A 12,146-nucleotide genomic window follows, 5' to 3' on the forward strand; every position below is an offset into this window, starting at 1 on the left:
CTGTGCCTTGCTGTGGAGACCACAGGGCTGTCCCCCGGGGCCTGCCGTCCACTTCCTGGGAGTGGCAGCCCTGGCGTCTGCATCTCGGGCCCCTGTACTCTGAGCCACCGCAAAGGGCTATTTTGAAGGTTAAATCAGATGTAAAAAGTGAGAACACCTTTAAGTTGCTGCCCCTTCGAGGCTTTACGATAGACATTTCAAATGACAGCATTAAAAAGGAGGAATCTGTTAAACAAAAATTCTCCAGTAATTTCTCAATAAACTATGTTTTCTTTTAAAAGAAGAAAAGAAAAGTGGGCATGAAATCCTATACTTTGATCGGAGACACACTGAACAAGCAACGCAGCACTTGGGTACTGGATTTCTCCAAGTGCAGAAGTGGATTTCTCACGGCTCAGATTGGGCTAAAGTTTGAAGAATCAGGTAAAAACATGTATAAACAACCTAAATAGAAAACCAAATTTAAAAGCTTCAGGTGAAATCATTTCATCTTAAAATCAGAGGAGGAAATCTATTATTTGCCACTCCTCTCCTACGGCTTCGAAAAGGCAGTTACTGAGTTTTCACAGCTCTGGCTTCTGCTTCAGTGTGAGGGCCTGTCAACTGTAACAGAGTGTGTGTAATTCACAGAACTGAGAGATTCGACACATTTCACCCCAGGCATTTATGGCCCATCCTACAAGTCTTGGACAGCTGAGCAGGCCTAGCCCTGAAAGACGTTTATCGACAAATCATCTGTTCTATTGCTTCTCACAGCCTCAAGTGACCGGTCAGTGCACACGGACAGCACAGCAGTCTGGACGCCTGCTTGCCCACAGGCTGCACCGTCAGGTACCAAGAGGCCAACTAAGAGTGCACAGACAGCGTTCCCAAGAAATACTGGTCCAAACAACAAAACCTGCAACCTAAACAGCAAAGCTCTTAACCCTAGAATGTAAAACAAGACAACTGGGTAACTAGGCACTGACGTCAACAGTCGCAAACGAAGAGGCTGCTCTGAGAGTTACGATTTTAGACAGTTTCATCATGCTTCTCTGTTTGAATAATTTCCAATGCTATGTCTTCAAGCTCACTGTTTTTCTTCTGTTGCTGTTGCAGCTCTGTATTCAATTCCTTGGTTCAGTCGTTGTATTCTTCAGCTCCAAAATGTCTGTTTGGTTCTTTTCTATGTTTTCTATCTCTTTGTTGAACTTCTCGTTCTGTTCTCCTGATTTTGTTGTTTTATCTGTGTTCTCTTGTAGCTCTCTGAGCATTTTTGGAACAATTATTTTGAATTCTTTGTTGGCCAACTCATGTGTCCCCATTGCTTTGGGGAGAGTTACTGGAAGTTTGCCCTGTTCCTTTGGTGGTCTCATGATTCCCTGATGCTTTGTGATCCCTGCAGTCTTGCTATTAATAGGTATCTGTGCACTTGAAGCAGCAGCTATCTCTTCCAGGCTTTACGGGCTGACTTTGGTATAAGGAAAGACCTTCACCTGCAGGCGGGGGCATGCCGGAGTGTGCTGGGATCCCAGGCCTAGTGGTGCGGGGTTCCAAGTGCAGGGTCGGGGGTAGTCTGGGTGGGAGGGATACTGTGCCATTGGCTCAGGCAACTGAGGGTCACAGCATCAACTGTGTGGTTCCTGGCAAGCACTGTGCGGGCTCTGCAGCGGCTGCAAGGGCCGGTGGATTCCTCAGTGGTACCTCCAGGTTCAGCTGCTCGGGCACAGGGCAGGAAGCAGTGATGGCCAGAGTTGGAGGTGTGCACACACCTGGCTGTGGAGACCCGCTGCAGGTGCCTGTGTAGTGGCAGGGGCTGGTCGCAGACTCACACGTAGTGGTGGGGAACAGGGCCAGTCGCAAGGGCTTGGGCCAAGCGTGGGCCCACAGCAGCTGCGGGGGCCCTGGCAGGTGGTGTACTTTCCTAGAGCTGCAGAATCTCCTCACAGGTGTGTACACAACAGCGGAGGCTGGTGACGGGGATCAGCCTGGGGGTGTGCAGGTGCACAGCTGGGAGGGGCTGGCCACACTGTGCACCCGGCAACGGGGTCAGCCGCAGGGGCCTAGGCGGGCATCTTGCACCTATGCAGCTGCAGATCCTGGGCTCTGGCGGGGCCGGGGAGAATGGGGAGGGACTCGGGCAGCAGGTGCCCAGGAATGGGAGTACCCATGGGGTGATAACTACTGAGAGCTGGCGGGCTCCTCTGCGGAGCAGGGCACTAGGAACCATGGTTGTTCCAGCTGCACGGCTGACACTTTGCTTTGCTGGTCTCTAGGTGGGGTGAAACTGAACAGGTCCCTTGTGTGGTGCCCCAAAAGGCTGGGGAAGCTAGTCGCTCACCCCCCCCCCCCTTTCCTGGGGAGGAGAACTCTTTCTAGCTGGGGAGCTCCCTCTTGTTGCTGAGCAGTGCTGGCCTGGGGGGGAGGATGATGCAGACAAAAGGAAGCCGTTCTTCCCTTTCTGTGTGCTTATTTTCAGGGTTTTGTTCCACTGAGCAGCTGAGGTTTCTGAAGTGGACCCCCGAGTGCTCCAAGAGCTGTTTTTCTCTGTGGATAGCTAATTGATCTTTGTTGGGAGTCAGGGGATGGAGGCCGGGGTCTCCCTACTTCGCCATCTTGGTGATATCATTTGAAAGTGAGCTCTAGGAGTTACGAAACTCCCTCCCAGACAGGAAGGGACTGAGTGGGATCAGATAACCACCTTTCGGGAGACTTTGCAAAACAGGCATCTTGCAGTGGGTAGGCTTGGTATCCAGGTACTTTAGAAGGACTTGGGGACACAACTGACTCTGATCGTTTGTCCTTTCCACAAGCACTGGAGTCCTTTCTATTTGCCAGGCCCTAGGCACACAGAAGGCAGCCCTTTCCTAGGGAAGTCTCAGCCCAGTAGAGAAGACAAATAAAGACAATCTACGGACCAACGTGACCGATACCAAAGCAAGGTCAGGACAGCGCAGGACTGGAGTGCTGTGTCTGCACGTGTCAGGACAACGCAGGACTGGAGCGCTGTGTCTGCACGTGTCAGGAGTGGGAGAGGGTTACTGAGGGCCCCCAGCTGCACCCGTCAGGACAAGGGGGCTGCAGCCTGACGGACCTGGACCGCCTGCAGGGTGCGTTACAGGTGAGGGCAGTGAAACACAGTCCATGCAAAGGCAGAGAGGCTATGAGAAAGCAAGGGGCATTCGGAGAAACACAAGAGTGTCCTATAAAAGCACCATTTTCCCCAGGAAATAGGCATAGCATGAGGGCATGTGACAGATGTTTAGAGCCACAGAAACCAACATGGTGACTTTTCTGGAAAGGAGGATGGTGTGGTGGACTTAGCCCAAATTAATCACATCACACATTTTCCTAGTCAATGTAAAATGATTTGACGGCTCCCCACCCAACATACAGAACTTAGTACTTTACTCTCACACAGAGTTAGGTGGCCCTTAAATATTTAGTGAACATAATTATTTCTATGGCATTTTGGAATGTGACATACTCAGAAATTTAGTGTTTTTCTGAAAATGCTAGCTTTTCTTTAAAATGAAATTTACACATGACATCAAGAAGTTAGAGAAAGGAGCTGTCAGAGCACAGGCTTATCTATTTCTCATCCAGTTCCCGCAGGTGAAGGACAACGTGCTCTAGGATGAAGGAGCATGCTGACATTATTGCAAGCTCAACCCGCTTCATACTTGGTAGCATAACTTCCGGAGATGCATGGGTCAAGTTCAATACGTCCTTCATGTAGACATGCTGAGGTGATTAAATTAGGTGTGCCTCACATTACTTCAGCAGCAAGTGTGATACTGAGAAGGTCTAACAACCAGTCCGGCGAGGGGTCCCACCACTCTGAAGCTGCACTGGCTGTGGGTGGCAGGCTGGCTGCCCCGTGTCCCTGCTGAAGGTACAACTGTCCCCTGGGCTCGGGGACAGAACTTCCAGTACAATTAGCCACATGTTGGGAAATGACCTCCTGTAATGCTGGACTAAAGATGTGCATCTTGCTTCTTCAATACATGCCAGAAAGACAACTTTATGTAATTGCAAGAAAAAACCATAGCCATGCTTGGCTTGTAACACCATCTTTTATGAAGTTCCCAATGGTATGTTGATTATATAAAACTAAAAAAATATATTCTTGTCAGAGATGCATACTGAACTATTTTTGGGTGAAATGACAGATGTTTTGGGTGTTTCCAAATATTACAGCATAAAAAAAGTGGGGCAAAGGTACAGTAGATAAAACAAGATTGGCATAATGCGGACAATTGTGGAAGCTAGCTGATACAGTGGTTCTATGTGCTATTTTCTCCATACTTGTTTAAGTTCAAACACTCCCATAAGTCCGCTGCTGACCTTGGAGGGTGATGGCCGGCAAATGGCTCCTCTTTCTGAAGCTGGCAGGTTGAGTGTCCTCAGATAAATCCCTCTACAACTCTAAAAGCAACTCCTTGAACAAGTAAATACAATCAGGAAGCAACCAAGCAACAACTGCGATAAACTCAGATTGTCTGTAGGTGCACAGGAAGACTGATTAGTAAAGAGAAATCACTTTACAACTAGCACAAAAAGTTATTTTAAACTTTACAGGTGTTTTAAAGTCCCTCTAATTTTCCCCTCCAAGAAAAGCAAAAAAAAAGGACAAATTTGACAGAAAATAAAGAACCATCTATTGTGTCATGGTATGAATTACAGATCATTTAAATTACTAATTTTAGCACTTTCTTCACTCTGAATGATACTGATCTGCTAGGAATCAATGTTCTTAAAGATTTCAAAAACTCTTACATAAGTCACAAGTAATATGTTTTCAAAAAACCGTTATAGTTTCCCAAATTGTGATGTTTTCATTTTCACTTAAATGCTGGACTGTGAAAGAATAAATTATAATCTCAAGTCCAGATGGAGTGTAGAATCTTTTTCTAGGAAGACTGAGAAAATGCTTTTCTAGATATGTAAATTAAGAGCATCCTGAAAACTTAGTAAGTTGTGGGAAATACATACATAACATTTGTAACTAGATATATTTGGTCTTTATCTCTGGTTCCCGACACAAAGCTCCTAAAACCCTTAGAATTTCCTGAGTTTTAGGGGTCCCTTGTGAGCAGAGTTTATGCTAATGAACTGACTTCAGGTGTGTCCCCTAGAGAGCCTCAGTGTGGGGCTGGTCACCAGAAAGATCGAAGGAACTTTTAGCTCCACCCACTGGCCTCAGGGAAGGGGGATGCTGGAGATTAAGCTCTAGAAAAATTCTTGAACAGCAGGATTTGAGGAGCTTCTGAGCTTCCGGGTTGGTGAATAGTAAGACATCCATGTGCCGCGAGGGTGGCGCACCCCAAACTCCACGGGGACAGAAGCTCCTGTGCCCGGTACCCTTCCAGACCTGGCCCTATGTATCTCCCCGTCTGCTGTTCATTTGTATCCTTTAACATCCTTTGCAATAAACCAGTAATCTCGTAAGGAAACCGTTTCTCTCTGTCCTGTGAGCTGCTCTAGAAGTTAATCAAACCCGAGGAGGGGGTCGTGGGAACCTCAGACTTAGTGCTGACTTAACCTTAGCACTTAACCTGTGCTCGTAGGTGAGAAGCACAGGTAACAACCTGGACGGGTGACTGACATCTGCAGTGTGTGTCTGGGGGCGGGTGGTGGTAGTGGTGGTGATGCCTACTCAGCCCTTAACCTATGGAATCTGATGCCATCTCCGTGTAGACAGGGTCAGAACAGAACCCATCTGGTGTGTGAAGAATCAGAGGATTGGTTGGTGGTGTTGGAAAACACTCCACGGACCAAATACCACATCTTCTCCCCTCTTCATTTTCCCTAAAGGCCTTTATTAAGAACCACCATGGTTTGGTTCTCCAGCAACTTTTATTGGTCAAGGGTTGTGGAATTATATGCAGTACCTGGGGTTTAATTAACAGGCTCACTTATAAATCAACTTAACATTTGTCTTATTTAAAAAAAATTTTTGCTTTTGAATAAACTGATGTGGCCAAACAGACATGCTCCTACCCATGCAAAAAGCTGTCCCAAACGAGCAGCTTGCAAACCCACTGTAAATGAGATGCCGAATGGAGCATTCTTCTCGCGAGGTCCAAGCAGCAGCTCAGTGTGAGAATTTGCTTCATATCCTGACTTGTCAAAATCAAATATTCGAGACATAAAAGAAGCAAAATTAAAGCACGTAACACAGCTATATCCTGATATTTTTATCCAAGTCACTTCCCAGAGTTTGTAGTGCTGCTGTGCTCTGTTGGTTAAAACAGAACAACAAAAGCAGTAGGCAGCTTCCAACTTAAAGGTAATGAAATTTACCAGTTTGCAGCTAAAAGTCACAGTGGAAGAACACATGTAAGGTGAAGAATGCTTTTAAACCTTTCAGCTTTAAGTAGTGCTGTATTTTAACTTTAAAGAGAAGTTCTATTATATATTTTTTGCATAAACATTTTAAAGTATTAGAACAAGTCTCTGTAATACAATATATATTAGACTTCAATATAACTCATGTGAATTAAAAACATGTTAACTTGATAACTGTCATAAGGCAAAAGTTGTACAGAAACTTCTTAGTGGTGTCCCTTTAAAATTAACTTGATTTAGTGGGTTGCCTTAAAATGAACACAAAACAACAAAAGACTAAAAAAGAGGCAGTGATGCTCTAATACTGAATCCCAGAAAAAGCACAGTAGCAAACGATGTGTTTTCTAACAGGGAGACCAGGTGGTTCAGCAAACTGGGACCCGGTGAGCAGCCCCGGTACGTGGTTCATCTATTGCACTGACCAGATGCTGAGAGTAGATCGCTTGCCTAGGAAGTTTGGTTAAAGGCACCAGCATCTTTAGTACTAAGCACAGTGCCTGTGACAGAGCAGGTGCTCAGCTCTACTTCCTGAACTGGTCTGATGAAGATACTTTAAAATCAACAGGGTGCTGGACAGTGTAAAGTTCATGGAAAAACTCCATTTTTCATTTTGTTTTGGTATGTGAGTAACTACTGATCTAGTATTTCGAGTGTGGCTCACATAACACCTTGTGGACTGTGGTAAATGGAATTAACTAAGCACTGCATTGGCGATCAATGCCAGAGTCTCTGAATATCAGGTCATAAACATAACCAACTGTGCAATATAACCGACACGATGATCAAAGCACACCTCACAATGAACAGATTTTAGTTCAGACGATTAAAAAAAAATAAAGTATTAGACTGCATTTAGTGCAACGCTCTATCGATCATACCATACATCAGATACCATGCTGTGGAGACGTACTCGAGTAGCTTATATACAGTACACAGCCAGGATTCAAACTGGGGTGAGAGGGCGAATACGGAACAGAACATTTTTACATATATGTGTACATTTAATGGTCTTGTCCACTGAACTGGATTTATTATACGTTTGCTGTGCCACATCTACTAGCTTGCATAACAACCCAAATTATTTTTTTTGCACAAAGATCTACTTCCATTTAAAGTAGAAAAAGATGGTGGTTAAAAAAAAAAAACTTCTTCAAGCTCCAACAATTGTGTCCCAAATACCACTGTATGAACACCTAAAAAATATTAAGAACAATTTAGAAATATGCATAACTAAAAATGTACAAACAAACATCAATTAAAGTCACAAAGGGAACTAGTGAATGAATACTTCCAATTTTTATTTAAACTTACCTAGGCATATTAGATAATGTTGACTATACATAAAAAAGAGGAAGCTTTAGAAAGTTAAAATCTCTACTTGCAAATTTTATAAATGAGCCTTAGCTACAGGCACATTCATTTAGACCTCAATGAACCCAGGAAAAGACTCGTCACTGACATAAAGGGAGAAGAACCTCTAACTCAATCACTCCCATCAACTTTCCTTTCTCAGCAAGTGCATTAAGGATTTCCTACAAATTCTTTCAAGCAGAGAATCTAATTTTTTTTTAATTGGTAAGGCTGGGTTTAATCTAGCATTTTGCTATTTGTTTTATATTTTCCCCATCTGTTCTTTACTTCCTTTTTTCCTCTTTTCCTGCCTTCTTTTGGATTTATTTATGTATTTATTCCATTTTAATTCCCATGTTGGCTTATCAGCCAAAACTCTTCATTGTGTTGTTTCAGTGCTTTAGGATTTTTTTCTTAAGATTTTATTTTTTTAGAGCAGTTTTAGCTTCGAAGCAAAATTGGGGCGGGAAAAGTAGGTAGAGTTCCCACAGACCACCTGCCTTCACACATACACAGCCTCCGCCATTATCAACGTCCCCACCAGGTGGTACACTTGTTACAGCTGATGAGCCTACACTGACAATTCATAACCACCCCAAATCCATAGTTAAATTACAGTTCACTTTTGTGTTCTATGTTCTAGGGGTTTGGACAGATACATGATGACGCGGATCCATCACATGGTATCATACAGGGTCTTTCCACTCTCCCCAAATCCTCTGTGCTCTGCCTATTCATCCCTCCCATGCCCAGCCCCTGATCCTTCCCGTCTCCATAGTTTTGCCTTTTCCAGGATGTCACATAGTTGGAATCATGCAGTATGTAGCCTTTTCAGATTGGCTTCTTTTTTTTTTTTTTGGCCGCACCGCATGGCATGTGGGATCTTAGTTCCCTGACCAAGGCTTGAACCTGTGCCCCCTGCATTGGAAGCGCAGAGTCTTAACCACTGCACCTCCAGGAAAATCCCCAGATTGGCTTCTTCCACTTAGTTATATGCCTTGAAGGCTTGACAGCTCATTTCTTTTTAGTGCTGAATAATATTCCATTGTCTGGATAGACCGCAGTTTACCCATTTGCCTTCCGAAGGACATCCTGTTTGCTTGCAAGCTTTGGCAATTATGAATAATGCTGCTATAAACATCCATGTGCAGGTTTTTGTGTGGACATAAGTTTTCAACTCCTTTGGGTTAATAGCAAGGAGTGAGACTGCTGGATCATACAGTAAGAGTATGTTTAGTTTCATTCATCTATCTACCTACCTATCTACCTACCTACCTACCTAATGGTTTTACCCGTGTTATACGACTGACAGTTTAAACATTGATTATAAACACGTCTTGCTAATTTATTTATTTTTAAGCATTACTCTTTTTTTTTAAATTTAATTTTTATTTTTGGCTGCGCTGGGTCTTTGTTGCAGTATGCGGGCTTCTCACTGAGGTGGCTACTCTTGTTGCGGAGCACGGGCTCTAGGAGAACGGGCTTCAGTAGTGTAGCATTCGGGCTCAGTAGTTGTGGCACATGGGCTTAGTTGCTCCGCGGCATGTGGGATCTTCCTAGACCAGGGATCGAACCCGTGTCCCCTGCATTGGCAGGTGGATTCTTAAGCACTGCGCCACCAGGGAAGTCCTAAGGTTAGTTTTATAAGAAAATGCCAAGCTGTCTTCTAAAGTGGCTGCACCATTTTGCATTCCCACCAACAATGAACAAGAATTCCTATTGTTCTACATCCTCATCAGCATTTGGTGCTGTCCGGGTCTTGGACTGTGGCCATTCTAATAGGCTTGTAGTGATACCTCATTGTTTTACTTTGCTTTCTCCTTGATGGTATATGATATGGAGTATGTTTTCCTATACTTATTGCCATCTGGGTATCTTCTTTGGTGAGGTGTCTGTTAAGGTCTTTGGCCCATTTTTAAATTGGGTTGTTTGTTTTCTTACTGTTGCGTTTTAAGAGGTCTTTGTGTATTTAGGATCAACAGTCCTTTATCAGGTGTGTGTTTCACAAATATTTTCTCCTGGTCTATAGCTTGTCTATTAATTCTCTTGACATTGTCTTTTGCAGAGCAGAAGTTTTTATTTTTCATGAAGTCCAGCTTACCAATTATTTCTTTCATGGATTGTGTCTTTAGTGCTGTGTCTAAAAAGTCATCACCACACCCTAGGTCATCTACATTTTCTTTTATCTTCTAGGAGTTTTATAGTTTTGCATTTTACATTTAGGTCTACGATCCATTTGGAGTTAATTTTTGTGAAGGGTACAAGGTCTGGTATGTAGGTTCATTTTTTTGCATGGATGTCCAGTTGTTCTAGCACCATTTGTTGAAAAGACTATTTCTGCTCCATTGTATTGCCTTTGCTCCTTTATCAAACATCAGTATGTGGGTGTATTTCCGGGCTCTCTATTCTGTTCCACTGATCTACTTGTCTATTACTTCACCAATACCATACTGTCTTGACTACTGTGGCTTTATAGTGTTTTGGAGTTGGGTAGTAACAGTCCTTCAACTTTGTTCTTCTCCCTCATTACTGTGTTGGCTATTACGGGTCTTTTGTCTCCTCTCCACATAAACTTCAGAATCAGTTTGGTTTTCCTCATATAGATGTTGTTAGAGTTCTACCTATTTCCTTTTTGGGGGGATGCTAATGTGAAGGGTATTGTGTTTTTCATTTCGAATTGCACTTGTTCATTGCTGGCACAGAGAAAAGTGATGGGCTTTTGTATATTAACCTTGTATCTTGCAACTGTGCGATATAATCATTTTATATAGAGTTTGTGGACTTTTTGGATTTTCTACACAGATTATCATCAGCCAACACAGTCAGTTCATTTCTCCCTTCCCAGTCTGTGTACCTTTTATTTCCTTTTCTTACTGCATTAGCTAGGACTTCCAGTACGATGGTGAGAGGGGACCTCCTTGCCTTGATATTAATAGGAAAGCTTCAACTTTCTCACCATTAAGCAGGATGTTAGCAGTAGGTTTTGGGTAGATTTTCTTTATTAAGTTGAGGAGATTCCCCTCTATTCCTACTTTACTGAGAGCTTTCATTGTGAATGGATATTGGATTTTGTCAAATGATTTTTCTGCATCTCTTGATGAAATCATGTGATTTTTGTTCCCTGTTGATATGACGATTACATTAATTGATTTTGGAATGTTGAACCAGCCCTGCATACCTGGGATAAATCCCACTTGGAAGGATGTAATTCTTTGTTTACATTGTTGGATTCAATCTAACATTTTGTTGAGAATTTTTGCATCTATGTTCACAGGAGATACTAGTGTGTAGTTTTCTTTTCTTGTAATGTCTTTGTCTGGTTTTGGAATTAGGGTAATGCTGGCCTCATAGAATGAGTTAGGAAGTGTTCTGCTTTTGTTCTGTGAAAGAGGCTGAAGAGAATTGGTATAGTTTCTTCCTTAAACGTTTGGTGGAGTTCACCAGTGAACCCGTGTGGGCCTGGTGCTTTGTGTTTTGGAAGATTATTAATTATTGGTTCAATTTCTTTAATAGATATAGGCCTATTCAGATTGTGTATTTGTTCTTGTATAAGTTTTGGCAAATTGTGTCTTTGATAGAATTGGTTTATTTCATGCAGGTTATCAAATTTGTGGGCATAGAGTTGTTCATAGCATTCCTTTATTATCCTTTTAATGTCCACAGAATCTGCAGTGATGCCCCCTCTTTCATTTCTGATATTAGTAATTTTATGTGTATATTTTTTCCCTTAGCCCGGCTAGAGTCACTGATTTTGCTGGTCTTTTTCGAGGAGCCGGCTTTGGCTTCGCTGATTTTTCTCTATTGATCTCCTGCTCTAATTTTATTACTCCTTTTCTTCTGCCTACTCTGGCTTTAATTTGCTCTTCTTTTTCTCATTTTCTACGGTGGACACGTATATGATGGTACTTAGACCTTTCTTCTTTTCTAGCACATGCACTCAATGCTATAAATTTCACTCTAAGTACTGTTTGTGTTGAATCTTCCCAAATTTTGATAAGTTGTGTTTTTTCATTTAGTTCAAAATATTCTTACATTTCCCTTGAGATTGCTTCTTTCACTCATGTGTTATTTAGAAGTATGTTGTTTAATCCCCACGCATTTTGGATTTTCCAGTTAGCTTTCTGTTACTGATTTCTAGTTTAATTCCACTGTGGTCTGAGAGCAGACACTGGATGATTTCTATTCTTTTAAATGTGTTCAGGTGTGTTTTATGGCCCAGGATGTGGTCTGTTTTGGTGAGTGTTCCGTGTGAGCTTGAGAAGAATGTGTGAGCAGAGATTCTCACTGCTGAGAATCTCTAACTTTTAATTATGCAATCACCTCTCCTTTTCATAACGCAGCTGCAAAAAGCAGTGACAGCCTCCACCTCTAAGCCTGTGCGGGGCTATGGGTAGCAAACAGAGGGCGAGGCCGAAGGCGGCAGGGTGGCCACGACGCAGGCACCTACCTGTGCACCCTGCACTGCT

This window comes from Leucopleurus acutus (assembly GCF_964270905.1).
Source record: "Leucopleurus acutus genome assembly, chromosome: 14".
In the NCBI taxonomy this organism is placed as follows: domain Eukaryota; kingdom Metazoa; phylum Chordata; class Mammalia; order Artiodactyla; family Delphinidae; genus Leucopleurus; species Leucopleurus acutus.